General features: G+C 47.0%; 1 long non-coding RNA gene across 2 annotated transcripts; it reads left to right on the top strand.

The window, feature by feature from the left end:
* Positions 1–2,465: 2,465 nt before the first annotated feature.
* LOC133213735 (uncharacterized) lies at positions 2,466–13,786 on the top strand. 2 transcript variants are annotated; one of them, XR_009725864.1, is made up of 5 exons: positions 2,466–2,599; positions 9,314–9,394; positions 9,608–9,712; positions 10,025–10,120; positions 11,327–13,786. It is a non-coding gene; the product is annotated as an uncharacterized LOC133213735 (long non-coding RNA). The 2 variants fall into 2 exon arrangements; XR_009725863.1 differs by having other exon boundaries at positions 9,608–10,120.
* The last annotated feature ends 1,970 nt before the right edge of the window (positions 13,787–15,756 follow it).

Genomic DNA, 15,756 nt, shown 5'->3' with positions numbered 1-15,756 from the left:
TCTGGGATTTGTCTGTTGCTTTGTTTCCAAGAGGTGGGAAAAGTGGCTGGAGATGGCCCTTCTGCTCTCATGCGTCTATTCTGCACGTGTGGATTAAGATCACAGAAAAGCAACTGCAAAGAGCTTGCATGTTCTCCTGGTCGTGGATTTGAATGGCTCCTTTCAGATGTGTCCTGTTTTGTATTTAACTCTGCTTTAATAGAGGCAAGATTGTTGTTCAAAAGATGCAGTTAAATGAGCTCTTCCACCAGTACCTACAAATAATGAAATGTAAGCATAACCTTGAAATGGCTCTTTGAAAACGGCAAGAGCTCTTGGTTCCATCTTCCACGGTATCAGATTGACACATCTTCTCTGGTCCTGATCTTGTTGGCTAAGGGGATATGAAAAAGCAGAAAAGGATGTGAAGCAAGCTACAGAGCAGAATGAATTACATAGAGATGAATTGTGAAAGCAGAGAACAGGATGGTAGCAGGCGTATGCAAAGTGGTGTACTCACCCCGTGTTGGAGGCACAGCTGGATGCTGATGTGGAGCCAACAGCGCATTTGGGCACATGCACACCTGACAAAGAGCGGTTCGTGCCCAACACACAACCACCGTGAAGCCTCTGCCCTATTAAGGTGGTACATTATGCTTTCATTGTACTTCTGTACCCCACCCGGTCAAAAAGACAAGAGAACCCCCCCAGAAGAAGATGCAGTCTTCACAGAACTGGCTGTTTCTCTGGGTAACATACTGAGATAACCCTTCCGAGCCTGCTCCATGCTCTTTGCCTATACATGCTTTTCTTGACCCAAACTGGGCTTGTTAATTCTATTTTTAACAGGGATTCAAATGCCTGAGACACGGAAATCCCACTGTCTAAAGCAGGATAGCAGCAGTCAAGTTGTTTGGGGAACAATTTCCATACAACATGCAAGGTAGCTAGAAGCAGTAACTTTGACTGTGGTTCCCTACTGGAGTTCCCCCTGGGCTTCTATTCTTAAATAAACAATTTAAATAGGAGGTCTTGTACTCTGTAAACTGTAAAATGAATGTCAGATTAAAAGTAAAATGATCCCTTTGACTCAACCAGCTGACTGAGGCGCTCTGAACTCAGAACCTCTGCTTCTGAACAAGTGTGGGAGCTGGGAGAACTGCAAGAGGTTGCACTGTGCTGGCTCTGAGATGATCACAGCTCCACTTGTGTGCAGCTGAAATCAGCCCCTTGAACCTGCAGAAAACCATCCCCAAATGACATCCATGGCCTTAACCTCCTTTCAAAGGTTTGTTTGAATGGAAAGAGGCATCCATGATGGAATAGGATGGATGGGAGATCACCACAGGTATGAGGAGAAGATGAGGGGATGAGATGAGGTGAGGGTAGGCCCTTTTGTAGTGTTAAAGTTCTGTGCAGACCTGCCTCTGGAAATGAGCAGCTATGCTTTCTGCAGTTGGTTTGTGACGGCCGCTCTGTTCTGCGCAGCTCTTTGTGTGATGTGTAAAGCAGGTGATTTAATGAGCTAATTTGCTTTTCAGCTGTAGGAAATTGCCTGGATCTAACACTGGTAAAAGGCAGCAGCTTGGCACAGCACTGGCTAATGAAGCCCTTGCTTCTTTCCCAGAGCAGGAGTGGGGCAGCTTGGTGTGTTGACTCACAGCAGGGCAGGAGCATGTTGATGGGAGGCTGCTGGGGGCTTTCTCTGGGGAGGTTGTGGGTAGCCCAGCACCAACAGAGCCTTCTGTTCCCTTCACTGACTCAGCCACCGGGTCCAAGCCAACACCGTGAGCACACGGTGTAGCTCCGAGATGCGTGGTGCAGGCTGGGGGTGAGGTTTTCTGGTACCATCTGTGCCAGGCTTGTGACACCTGCAAGAATGAGGCTGGTACCCTGAGAGGTTTAACAAGGTGATGAAGTCACCCCAGCAACCCTGCTCTGCTTGAAGGTGCTCTGCAAATCCCACAGTGACCCTGGTGTGGTGTGCTTGGTCTGCTTCTGAAGAGACACTTTCCAGACCTGATGCTAAAAATACATTTCCAGTTTCACAGTCTAAGTCTATCACGATGACTACAGCTGCCTACCTGCACACTGTCTTTCAGCCTGGATTAGGACTGGTTGCTGTTGAGTTACACCAGATTTCCTGGTCCTACTCTTGGCTCGTGTGATCCCTGTTTCCCGTCCTATAAAATCATTGGCAAAGCTTGTCTATTTTTACTTGTAGCACTCAGCTTAAACATAAGGGCTGTGATCATCTTGGAAATGCAGCTTCTGAGGCTGTTTTGTGGCTACAGATCACTTGTACATGCGCTGTTGTGCATCCTGTGAGAAAGACCTGGGAAAGCATCTCTGTGGGAACTGCAGTGATTCCAGTGACTTGTGCCAGCAGCTCTGTGGCAAGTGTGGCCTCTGCATGGGCAGCAGCAAGAGCTGAGGCCCCCGTTTCCTTGCAGAGAACAGCGCTGTGTCAAGCCCTGCTGTTGGATGCGGTATCCCATGGTAACGTACACGGAGCCGGGGAAACACCGATGTGTGCTACTGCATGAAGAACAGCCTGCTTCAGCTGTGCTGGGAGCTGCCAGTTGTTGGTCTGGTCCTGTCTCCCTCCTGAAAGAAAAAGGTGGGACAGGTTTAAAGAGCAGAAGAAAAATGCGTTTATTTCCTCAAGCTGGTGCCCTGTGCAAGCAGCCATACCTAACACAGCCCTGGGGACTGCAGAGCCTGCCGTAGCTTCACATGTGCCTGAGGCTTTACATTTCAGCCATAAGCTCCAGTGCCTGAATCTTTATGAGCTGCCTTGGTTCCCCTGCGAGCTGCTGCACATCCTCCTCCCTCCTGCCCCGGCAGATACGGCCCCTTCCACAGCTGCAGTAAAAGACTTTGTGAAGCAGCCCCCGGGGAGAACCCTGTGTGGGACCAGGTTGGGCCCTGGCTGGGGCTGCATCCCCTGAGGCTGAGCCGGGGAGGAGATGAGCAACCGGAGGCAAAGCGCCAGCTCTGGCAGGCAAGAGCTCCCTGACACTCTTGGTTTGGCTGCTAGCGCTCTCCATCCCTGTCCTGCTGCCCCTCTTGCAGGGCTGGAACGGGAACCAGCACCGGCATCACCCTATTCTCTGGCCTGTGATGCTTGCCTGGCTCTGCTGCTAGGGGTGCACTTGTGGCAGCAGCGAAGGCACCAGCAGATACCCAATTCTGCTGCCCCTGATGAGGGCCCATCGCTATCACGCAGGGGTTGAGACATCTCGCATCCTCTGCGTGGGCACCAGTGACCTTATGGATCAAGCAGAGAAACACTTTCCTGCTGGCAGAGGCATGTCCTTTGTAATTTGGCAGTGCCTGCAATATCGTGATGTTTTCATTTTGAAGGCTTTTGCTGATTTAGTGTCACTAAATGGCTCTGAGGCAGCAGTGAATTATTAATCTGCTTTGACTTCCTTCCTTTACGCTGTCACATACATAACAACAGCTCCGTACTGAGATTGCTACTGGAGATGTGGTGCCTTTCAGAAACATGGTGAGGGTACAGAGTCCTTTGGAGTGATAACTTGTGCCAGGATTGTCTGTTTTATCTCTGCATATTGAAAGCATCTCATTAAAAGGCTTCCCCTCTGCAGCACATGATGGACTCCTAAGGATTCCCCATGAGTGTGCCACACAAAGCATGAGGCACGGAGAGAGCAGATGAGAAGTGCAGTATGCTGTTAACTCACCTGGGGAGGAAGCTTCCTTATACATGTTCTTCACTACTAACACCCAGGATCATCCTGTCTGTTTGTCAACAGCTCATGTTCTTTTGTCCCTTTTGTTTCTGCTTCAGCCCCCCCTAAAAGTTAAATCAGATTCACTTTGCAGCTCATCTGATAGCTTCTCATTCACGTTCATCGTGGTTATGATTACTTTTAAAGTGTTTCTATTGAAATATATGACTTTTAATGCATTGACATCATTCTCCAGTTTAATGTGAGCTGGCCAAGGATAAGGGAAGAGCTTAAGGAGTGGTTTTCCTGGGCATCAGCCCCATGCAGGATGAGTCTTGCTGTAAGCACAGTGTTTCATCTCTGGGCTTTCCCTGGATTAGATCCTCAGCACCTCCCACATCCCAGCTCCCTGGTACCTGTAAAATAACACTTTAATGCAATCACTTTACAAATGGGATCTACCTTCCCTACTCCCTTTGCTTGGCTGCAATTTAGGAGCTGAGTGAACACAAAAGCCTTTAGTGCTTCCATATCCTCTTCTCTCCAAAACAGTATTTTTAGCTGATCCCAGAAGACTTGAAACAAAACAAATGCATGCAGTGATATTCTAAACTTGCCTGGATGCAAGGCTAAAAACTGCAGCTCGCTGTCATGCGCTGTAGGAGAGGAATTGAGTCAACTCCTCCTTTCCAAAAACCCATGCTGCTGTCTTTTTTTTCCCTGCCGTGTGGGAGGAGGAGAGAATTAGTTATTCAGTGGAACGAGGACAATTAAAAGCAAGCGCAGCTTCCAGCGATGCCATCATCTGTTCTGTTAGCCCTGAGCAACACAGAGCCAACCTGGCTTTTTAACTGGCCTCTTTTTGTCTCTCGCTGGCCTGTGCTTCCAGTTGACTCTTTCACGTCTCCATAGGTCTGGGATGCTGGTGTGCCCGCTTTCATTTTGCCTGAAGAGTCGCCCAAAACGTGACTTTAAAGGGGATGAAAGGCTCCAGATTGTGGTGCATTGAGAGGTCTTGCTGTCACTTGCCCAGCTTGCCATTCTGTGGACTGCATGAGGACATGTCCATGGGTCCCACCATGGGATGAGCCTGTGGTGCCATCCTCTACCACTGCTGGAGGAGAAATGTCCGAGATGGGTCACAGGAACACAGGCACATCCCATCTGCTGCCCCTTCCATACAACTGGTGGCCAGGATGGCGAGCCAGGCAGAGCCAGTGCAGGCCCTTCAGAACAAAGCTGCCAGGGCCTCAAGCCATTTAGTCAGCTTGCTTCACTTCAGAAGGGGAGCTACAGCAGGAGGCCTCTGAAATGCCCTATAACAGTGCAGAGCATGGGTACTGGATGCTTTCAACGTGGCTTGAGAAGCAGGGTGAGCAACGCCGGGACCTCAGCTCCGCCGTTGCTCCGGGTGCTCTCAGTGTTAGTCAGTGTTTCTGCCAGCATCACTCTTTATCCCTTGGAAATCTCACCCCGCCTGCTCTCCAGCAGCAGAAGGTGTGTGTGGAAGCGCCTTTGGGCGTCGATGAATCAGTGCTCCTGTCGCTCATGTCGCACTCCTTGGCAACTGCCTGCCAGGGAAAGCCATCGCCAGAGCCGGGGCAAGGGCCTTGCAAAAGGGGACCTCTGGTAGAGCCCGTGCCAGCCCTAAGGGAAAAATCACTCCCTCCCTCAGTCTTTAAAACAACATTGCCAAATGCACTGTATTTATCCAGTGGAGTGGTTTTCATTCTGTGGAATGCTGGGATTAGCGTTCCTCACAACAGCATAAATATATTTATAGACCATGTGTGCCTGCTTTTTGTTATATTTTGATCTTTATAGGCTAATGGTTAATAGAGCCAAGGCTGTGTTTATGTTCCTGCAGTGAAAAATGTGTTGAATGGTATCACGCAAGAGGCTTAGGATCTGCTGGCCCCAAACAGTCTTTCAGAGCGTAATTTAATGGCTAAGTCATAGAATGGTTTGGTTGAGAGGGACCTTAAAGCTCATCTAGTTGCACCCCCTTTGCCATGGGATAAGGTTGCTCAAAGTCCCATCCAACCTGGCCTTGATTCGCACTACAGAAGTATAAAGGTGGGATGTCACAGGTTGTCTTCCCCAGGGCAGAGCAGGGGAAGAGAAGAGCAGCTGTGGGAGTCCCCAGGTTGGGGGTATTTAACCCACCTTTGCTCTCAGTCCTAAATGCTACACAGTGTGTTCTGGGTAGGAGCAGTCTCTGAATTACTTCTCTCATCCCAGCTTGCCACCTGCCAGATCCTTACATCCTAGACTCACAGAATGGATTGGGTTGGAAGGGACCTTCAAAGCTCACCCAGTCCAACCCCCCTGCAGTGAGCAGGGACACCTCCAACCAGATCAGGTTGCCCAGAACCACATCCAGCCTGGCCTTGCATGTCTCCAGGGATGATGCATCCACCACCTCTCTGGGCAACCTGAGCCAGTGTTTCACCACCCTCACTGTAAAGAATTTTCTCTCACATCCAGCCCGAATCTCCCCTCTTTTAGTTTAAAGCCATCACCCCTTGTCCTACCGCAAGAGGCCCTGCTGAAAAGTCTCTCCCCACCTTTCTTATAAGCTGCTTTTAAGAACTGAAAGGCATCCATAAGGTCTCTGTGGAACCTTCTCTTCTCCAGGTTGAACACCCCCAGCTCTCCCAGCCTCTCCTCAGAGGAGAGGTGCTCCATCCTGTACGCATCCAGTCAGCCATCACCTTATGTTTGCTCCCAGAATCTGAGTGGCAGCATGAAGCAGTGCTAGGTCCAAGCACCTCACAGGTGGTTCTGCCCCATCCATGGGCAGCTGTCAGCTAATCCATTTAATAAGGGCTTTTCTGATAGGGGACAGTGCTAATCTTTTACTCACAATGCCTCTCTGTACCAAGACAAACGCCTTACAGAACTCCATTGCGACTGCCTTGTATCTGCCCAACTTGTTATCTTAAAGGAGGAAAGCAGGTTTGCCAGATGTTTTTCTTCAGGAAAAAGCCATGTTGATTTTCATTATGTTATTTTCCTTTACGTGTGAGCACTGATCAGCTTTCTCTTTATTTTGCTCAGTAGGGATGTCAGATGAGTTAGTCTAAAATGATAGTTCTGGCTCTCTTGAGTAGCAGATCTCAGTGTCTCTGGAATTTCCCTACTATTTCAAAGGGAAAAAACCCAACAATGAGAGTTCCCAGGTTCCATCAAAAAACATTTTCACCAATTTTAGATGCGAGCTTCTTTTCATCAGCTCATTTAAAAACACATTGTGGTCATAATGTACTCACAGACCCATGGAAGGTCCTCTCCTGCATTAGTCTGCTCCATGGCAGGGTCGGTTCTGCTCAAATCCTGCTTGCAAGTGTTCATTTCACTTACCCTTTGAAAATCTGCAGTGCTGGAGCTCCACAACTTCTGCAGGCAGCCTGTTCCTCCGTTCAACTATCCTCCTAGTGAGAAATTGCTCATCTTCAACCTAAAGCCCCAGAAGGAAAGCTTATAGTATATTACTGCTTGTTCCCCCCATAGAATGTGGAGTCAATAGTTTTTTCTCCCTCCTTCTAGCAGCCTTTTACATAGTTGAAGGCAATGAGCATATTTCTTCTCATCCTTTTCTTCTCCCTTTGATCTTCATAGGCTGCATTTGCCAGGATGCTGGGGTTCTTCCTTCTGTATCTTGAACACTGCGTTCAACTTCACCGTGTCCTCCCCAAGGCTCTCCACTTGCCAAGTGAAGTGAGAAGGTCCCTGTTGGTGTCCTGAATGCTGTGTGACCTCCAAAGACTCTTCCCCACCTCCTCCACTGGTGAAAAATACCCTTGATGGTTCTTCATTTCTGTATACTTCTACCCATTGGAGGGCATTTCAATTTTGGGTGCCTGAGAGTAGAACATGGAGCAATTTGGCTCTTCTACAGAGTCCTTTCAGGTTTTAACCGCAAGGTGAAGGGGATGATCCACACCAGAACAACCCTACACAAGCGAGTACTAGTGCTGCTGACAGTGTCACTGCTGCACACGGGAGTGGGGCTGTGCACCCATGGGATGGGCATAGAGCAAATTCCACCCGGAAAAACGGGATGGAGATGTTCCCTCCTTACCATGGGCTTCTGTGCTTCTCCGGAGCACCCCCAATTTGCTGCTTTTTGGAGGACAGATCCTGTATTAGGTCCAGTCCTACACAGACCAACAGTCTTAGACAACCAAGCCTCTTCCTTGTGAAACCAGCTCATTAATGAACAAAGCTGGAGCTCATCAACTCCCCCTCTAATAAAGAGCAAGTCAAGACCAAAGACTTTCCTATTGTTTGGGGCTTTTCTTTGTTTTCTCATATCAAAACCCCCAAAACAGCTCAAAGCCAAAGCTGTCGTGTTCAAGCACTTCTGCAGGGTGTGGAAATAAAGATGTTACAACTTTCCGGTACGCCTGTTATCAACCAAGAGCTTCCCCCACCTAACACTGAATGAACTCATCCAACAAATGGACCTGGAAGAAAAAAAGGGAGGAAAGGTGCCTAACAAGCCTTAAACCTCTGACACTCAATTTATTAAAGTTTAATGATGAGCTATTAATAATGAATGGAGCCAGGACGACGGGAGAACTGCAGTATAATGGCCTCAAGATTTGTAGTTAGCCAGATTTCTCTACAGAGCTGGGAAAGAGGAGAGCAGCTTTCACAAGGGATGAAAAGGCTCCTCAGAGGGACACATGTGAGCAGCAGTCTGCAGGCTGGGTAGATTGGTGGAAGAGTATTTTAAGTGTTTCTTTCATTAAAGGCTGAAATGGGGGTGGGTGTTGCACATGTCTTGTAAGGAAAAGATGCTCGTGAATGCCAGGACCTTGAGTATAATGTAGGGAATTTGGGTCGTTTCCTCACCGATGGCGATTTCCTGTGTGAAATTAACACTTTCTCCCTGCATCTCCCATCCCTTGTGGTACATGCACAGAAATGCAGCCTCCTGCCTCTTGGGCTGGATTTTGGGAGCCAGTGTTCCCATGGTGGTGGCTGTCAGGGACATGAAGAGCTGGGGATGTGATGAACGTTACACCTTGAGCATAAACAACTCGCTCGCTTGTTCACCTTGTAGTAACGTTGTCTAGACCGTTTCCTTTGGTGGCTGCATGAGGCAGGGTAACTCAAGTGAAGATGCAGCACATCTGTGACTTCTCTTTCCTAGGTGCCAGGCCAGCTGCCTTATCAAAGAGAGAAACGGAGCTGGATAGACACGGCTTGTTTTTGTAAGCCTGTACTGCTTTAGGATCATGTGGGCCTTTAAGATTAATTAATGCTGTATTTGGGTGTCTCCCTAGATATTGGTAAGAGGTTCTCTGGCCCTCTGGGCCCTCTCCTGTCCCTTGCAGTTCATGCAGTCGCCCACTGACAGCCATTTGATTGGTTTCTTGAAGGCTCCAGAGTAAACTTTACTTGTCCCTGCTGACTCTGAATTCCTCTCATCTCTCTTAACTATTGTTTAAGCTGCTCTCTTCCTCATCTGGCCTGTATTTCCTGTCTCTGGTTGTTACTGTGAAATGTGTTAATAAGCATCTGGATGCCATTAACATATTCTGTGAGAACAGAAGCAGGATAAAAAGTGGAAATTGCAGACAAAGCCTATGCAGAAGTAAATCTGTGTTCTTTTGTGTTTGCACCAGGAGCAACCTCCCAGAGGAAGGCATCTTGCACCCTTATCGTGCTTCTGAAACAGACCACTAGCACTGATTAATACCAGTAAGGTAGGTGTAAAAACACAGCATGGACAAGGGAGTTACCATGTGGTAGTAAGAAATGCTTCCACAGGATCCAGAGGGTATTAGAAAGAGCTTGGTGTGCCTGTGGTCATCTCAGTAAGACACATCCCTATAAGCATTCCTGTTCTGGCTCTTCGAGCAGGGAATAACAAGGGGAAGGACAGAAGAGTGCTGATCACTTTTCTCCTTTCTTTTCAGGGCTGGGTGAATCCACAGAGTGTATGCGAGGCTCTTTTGAACAGTCACCAGCAGATGAAGTAATTGGAGGCCTCACCCACAGCACAGTTTATTCAGCCAGCTGCTGTAGGTCTTCTAACAGAGTTGCTTTTTAATATGCACAAACATCTCACTAAGTCAAGCACTGAAAAATGTCACTTTGATTTTGACATGCTGCCCACAAAGTATGATGTGTTTTCTGTTGTGTGCTGTTGTCAAGGTGAAGAAATGCACTAACGTGGGGTTTTAATTACTTTGATTTCAAGCTCTGATACCAGCTGTAAGGGAAACATCGCCCTAGATGAATAAAGAGATGGTGCAACAGCTGATCAGGCCTCTGGTGAGGAGCCAAGCACTTCTAATGCAAGGAGGTGATTTCAGTCTTGTTTCAATCTCTAGTTTCTTCGATCCTGTTACTCAGTTCCTACAGAGGCTTCTGCTGGGCGCAAGCAAACACCAGGAGACAAGAAAAGACATGTATTGTCTGAAATGCAGGTACCCTTCGTCTCTGGAAATCCGGGGAAAGGCTGCCATCTGCTGTAATACAGCGCGGTTGCTGGAAATAAATCCGACCTAAATCAAATCATAGTAGTCACGTTGAAGCTGTGGTGGGCTTAGGGTAGAAGCAGGGTTAAGACAAGCAAAGACAAACTGTGTGCTTAAAATGCCTGTTGACGCTTTCCCCACAGATCACTCTCCTAATAATGGCTATTGCCTATCCCTACAAAATCATGCCCTTAGAGGAAAAGTATTAGTCTTGTGGTCCCCACCTGCTTTAATCCCTGGGATTCCCAGTCAAGGTCAGAGATAGTGGAGTAGTCTGCTGCAAGGGGACAGTGTGTTGCTCCCTCAGTTCAGTCTGGGTACCCAGGTGCTTCTAAAGCCTCTCAGCTGTACAATTACATAATTCATAAAGGTATGTGTTTTTCTTCACAGTGGTATGTGTGTGATATCTAAGATAGCAGCAAGTTAGCTTGGCCACTCCTGCATTTCTTGGTTGGGATTCTATGGCTGTATCCTCTACCTGTGGACCTTGCAACCTAGAGGAGCACCAAGCCTAGAAAACCATCTATAATACAGGGCCTTTATTTCTGATCTTTAAACCAAAATCTGTACTGAACCCTGTGGTAAAACTAGAATCTAATTAATACCTCTGAAAGTCCCTAAAAACCCAGCCTTGCATGCTTGGTACCTTCTTTAGACATCACCAACTTGGTTTGCTCTTTCTGTACTACTTAATCTTTTTCAGTCCACATCATCACTTGCTTTGAACGTGCACATCTTGACTCGCAAGTAATCTCAGAAAGAAGAGTGTTTAGTTTGCCTGAGTAAAGATAGAGGGGTCAGAAAGAATTGTTTCAAATAAACAAGTTAGCATGGGAAAAGGTGGGAATAAAGGACAGGAGCTCCTGACACCCTGCTAGTTTTGTAAATGAAACTTACTGCATGGCTATGGCACGGGAACTCCAGCAGGGACATGTTCCTGGGGTCCTTTAAGGATCAAACACCTCTCACCCATGCTCAGCTGAAAAGGATGCACATAGGAGATGCAGTTTTTGTCCATCCCTCTGCCAAGTGGTGCCAAATACATTAAAATTCAGTAAAGTCAGGATGGTTTGCTGCTTCTGGGATACCAGGATGGTTGGAAACAGTGAGGTCTGCCAAGGAAAATCACTGATTTTTGGCTGTGTTTTGTTACAGTGGTCAGGAGGTCTAAGATCATATATTGCTGAAGAGATGGTCAGCTCAAGATGGTAGGTACTCAAGCCTACATGGTGGAGATGGATGGAGGGAAGCCAATAAAAAAGAGGTAAGTATTTGCCAGCAGTACAAAGGTGTGGATAACGCTGGTGAAAACACCCAGGATGTGATGTAGGCAGAAAAAAGACATGAGAGAGAGAGAGGAGCTTCTTCAGGAGTATCTCAAAAAGCAGCAGGATTAGAGAATGAGTCTACAGGCTGTGAAAGGAGAAGACTTACATAGATCCAGCAAAGCTGGAGGGCTGAATCCCTGTGGATGATTCAAGTAAATGCTAATGGTGAATTCCATATGCATCAGATACACCTGGTCTCTACACAGTGATTCTTTGCTGCCCAACAGGGGAATCTGTTGTGTTTTTCAGTAACTTCCCATGTTGCTGTTTAATTTAAAAGGGAAGCTCAGAGTCCATGGTTGATGATATTGGAGTTGCTGCTCGGACCAGACTGTTTCCCATTACACTTCCCTGAAAGCATCCCACTAGAATCCCTCCTTTTGTAATGTTAGGGTGGCAGTGGCCGAATTCAAAGGGAGTGCTGCACATAACAAAGCTAGCCTGGAAAGCTGACATAAAAAAGCCAGAGGCCCTGATGACTCAGGTATTAATGTACTCCACTTCATCAGAACAAGCTGCATCTGATAAACTGTGCTCACTCCAGATACAGAAGCAAGAGCTTTTAATTTGATGCAGCCTCTCTACTGGAGACTGACAGTACCAAGAAGAAACTGGGTTAAACGCAGATACATCTGCAGCATGTCTAATGTGCTGAGGAATGTCTTAGAGCCAGAAGGAGCTCCACTACCACTGCAGATATGGAGGAATAAATGTTGTAGCATTTAGGAACAATGGGAGAGATTTAGCATCCCTGCTTTATGGGCCGCCTTCATGTTGTGACAGTGTCTTGGTGGTGTCTGCTAAGAAACTGTCCTAGACAGAGCTATTAACCTCCACTACCCTGATACAGCCACTTTTCCTTCCTGCAGTCCCCTTCTTCTCACACTTTGCACGCCCTGGCATGCAGTAGTGGCCCAGCTCATTCTGATCACTGAAGGAAAATGGGTATTGTCCTCCAGTGTTAGACCAGGCAACCATCCTGCCCTGTATCTTGCTTCTAGCAAGGATGCAGCATGTCAGGTGGTGGCCTGTTAGCACAGAGGTGGGCCAGCCATCTGTCTTCTCTACTTGGGTCTGATCCTGAGCTCTAATAGCTAGCATTTGGTTCAAAATTGTCATCTGTGTTAATTTTGAAAGCCCCTAGTGTTGCTCTATGAAACTGCCAACCTGTTCTATGTCTTTCTAAGCCCCTGTCTTGAAAGGTTTCTTGTGGCTTTGAGCACCACGCTCCACTTACACACGCTACTGGCATGAAAAATTCAGTCTTAATATCCCTTCACATCACTGAAGACAAGAAGAGCAGAAACTCCCCATCTGCTCTCTCTGCAGTGTTATTTTATATATTTCTTTTATACCCTTTGCTTCCTCCAAGGAGAGCTTTTCCTTGATCTTTGGTCGTTCTTGTCATTGTTTAATGCTGCTCTTTTAGAGACAAGATTACCCACTACACAAAGTGTTCCAGGGGGACCTGCCCCTCTAATTACATTTAATCATCATTTTCCCTCATATTCCCTACGGATCCAAATACCTTGTTCATTTTTTTACTTGCAGTTCAAGCTGAGCAAAGGTTTTCTGTGAAAGCTTCTGAAGGCTCCTGATACCAGAACCCTGCAAGCAAGGACCTTCTAAAAATACCACAGCATCCCAGGAAAGGAGCCCAGATATTACTAGAGATAACCCAGCTTTTACAATAGTTGGCTACTAGTTCTGCCATTGAGCAATAATACGCATTTCCTCACTTTTTATTGTCTCTTGCATTCTCTCGTATGTGGGAAACACTGAGCTACTTTGTTCTTTTTACTGCTTATTTTCTACATCGCAAAACCCACTGTTTCCCTTCTTTCTTTTCCAGGAAGACTTCTGAACCAGAATGAGTGTAGGAAAAAACCCTGTCATTTTTCTGTTGTTCTTCAAGAATGCCAATTTAACTCACAGAGCTGAAAAAGTAGCAGTAGAAAATTTTTCCTGGCTAAAACTGCTGGGGATTGGACTTGTTTACCTAGGAGAGACTTTGTAGGACTATGTCCCATATGCACAGGAATAAGGATGTTTGTCATTTCATATCACCGGGGCACTGTACCACGCTGGCAGCGCTGAGTCACGCTTCCCTGCAAAGCCAACGTGGCCCTTGGCAATCAGAAGGAAGCAGAGGTAACTGAAACGCTGCAGTCAGAAGGCTTACCATAAAAGCATACTTCATGGAAACAAGTTGTACTTGAAGAGGTGGACAGACAACACATCAAGTGAACTATGGTTGACTGACTCACAATTTTCTCACCCAACTCTGCTGGTAAACCAATGGCCATTCTTATCTGCAAAGAACCGTCAGCGCATTCAGGCTGCAAATATGAGAGTTCACAAGAGCAGACAGGTTGTGTGTCTTGGGGGAGTTTAAGCCAGCCTTTCTTCTCAAAGTCACTAGAAATCACGCACCGAGTATCCTACGGATCCAGGGGGAGGAGGTATCTTGGTCTGGACTGGCGTTGTTACTGCTGCTGTGGTGTTTAGCCAAAAGATGACAGTCAGAAAAGCAAGCAGTGGGAGGGAACTGCACCTCTGTCAAACTTTCCTTCTGGTCCACAAATATTATGCAGCATTAGTTTATTCTTCTCAAAAGGAACAGAGGGCTTTGCTGTTAATACAAAATGCAACAGAACAGTAACGTTAACTCAGAGATAACGTCAGTGAAGCACAAGGTAGAAAATCAAACACGAAATCAAACAATTTGTTACTTTCCCTGTGTGAGCGGGTAACAAGGCTCTCTTCATTGCAACTGGGAAATATTAAAGGTCATGGGAGGGGGCATGGCTAAAAGGTCACTTTGAGGGTATGGCTTTCCCCTGTGTCTCTGGCAAAATTAATCACCGCGGTTTTGAACATGCCTCTTTGGTGAAAGAGAAACACAGACCTGAGGTTTTCAGCCAGATCAGTACTTCCTGGGTAAATGTCAACTGAGCGCTAAGTCCAGCTCTACATAAAGGTCATTTCATGCTAAGTGAGTGATGCAGAATTCCTTTTTAAAGCTGCTCTGAGTAATCAATTGAGATTAACCTGGCAGGATGTCTCCCAGACTTGGGTGAAGATGGTTCAAGATCAGAGTTCTGAATCCCAGCAGCTGAGTGTTGAGGTCAGTCCTACACAGCTGGATTTGGCCCCAGCTCTATTTGTAAACCAGGATCAGACACACTGCAGTGTCAAGTGTGTCAGCCTATGATTCATCCAAGTGAGGCACAGAAAATAGTATCCACACTGCAGAACTCACCTTCAGCCTCAAGCTGACCCGCAGGGCTGGTGAGGGGAAACCTGATCGATCACTGAGGTTGTGGGAAGGGCACTCCCTTCACAACTAGCATCTGTAGTTAATAACCACCCATAGCACTCCTCTTCTGGGGATTCCTTTTCTTTTCCCCTTTCCCCTCCTTTCCTATCCCCTCCCATCTGTCTCTTTGCCAGTGTAAAGTGGTTATGCAGATACTCCTAGGTCCCTTTCCAAAGTCAGGCTGCTGGAAGCAAACAATGAGTGTGATTGGGGCAAACCCAAACTTTCCATCTCACTGGTGAGTGCTTGCAGAAGCCGTGGGGACACCCCCACCCAGCTGGCAGCAACGATGAGGCAGCAGGGCAGGAACGCCAACCTCAGCCCACACGGCTGAGGACATTCGTCTGACACAACACTAAGTAACACAAAGCAGAACCGTGGTGGAGGACAGGGCTGACACAGCCTCCATCCCTCCCACAGCCTCTGTGATTTCATTGACTTTATCCATGTGAGAAAATTCTGCAAACTCAGTCTTTCTGCAGTCTGGATCTATACACCCTGATCAGTTTTATGTTATGCCCATGATCTCTCACTTTATTGCAGCTGTGCCTTGTTGTAGCGGTTAGAAGACAGACTGCAACTAATGTGATCCCCAAGCAAAAAGAAACAACCCAAACCCACCACACTTTCCCCATGAGAAACACGTTCACTGTGTCTGCAGTCTGAGCGCAGTTAAGATTCATGGACAAAGAGGTTTCTGCCAGGTAGTGGAAAAGATGCTATGAAAAAATTGTGAGTGACATTTGCAGGTTGTGCAGAGAAATTCCCATTGGCTTCCTAACAAGCATTTCATATTTAACATGGGTTTTTTTACTCCTTTGCTGTTCCAGCTTTCAGTAAATCCTGTTTGAGCTGTGCTGAGCTCTTATTAATTCCAACACCTCAGTAAGCCAAAGACGGTATTTCGAAGCATGAGAAGGTACATCTTTATTTTCTAA

Source organism: Neopsephotus bourkii, unplaced genomic scaffold (genome assembly GCF_033783945.1).
Source record: "Neopsephotus bourkii isolate Nb327-2 ecotype Australia unplaced genomic scaffold, CSIRO-AGI_Nbou_v1 NB_845, whole genome shotgun sequence".
NCBI classification, from domain to species: domain Eukaryota; kingdom Metazoa; phylum Chordata; class Aves; order Psittaciformes; family Psittacidae; genus Neopsephotus; species Neopsephotus bourkii.
Note: the sequence above shows the minus strand (reverse complement) of the source record. Positions and strands in the feature narration are given on the sequence as shown.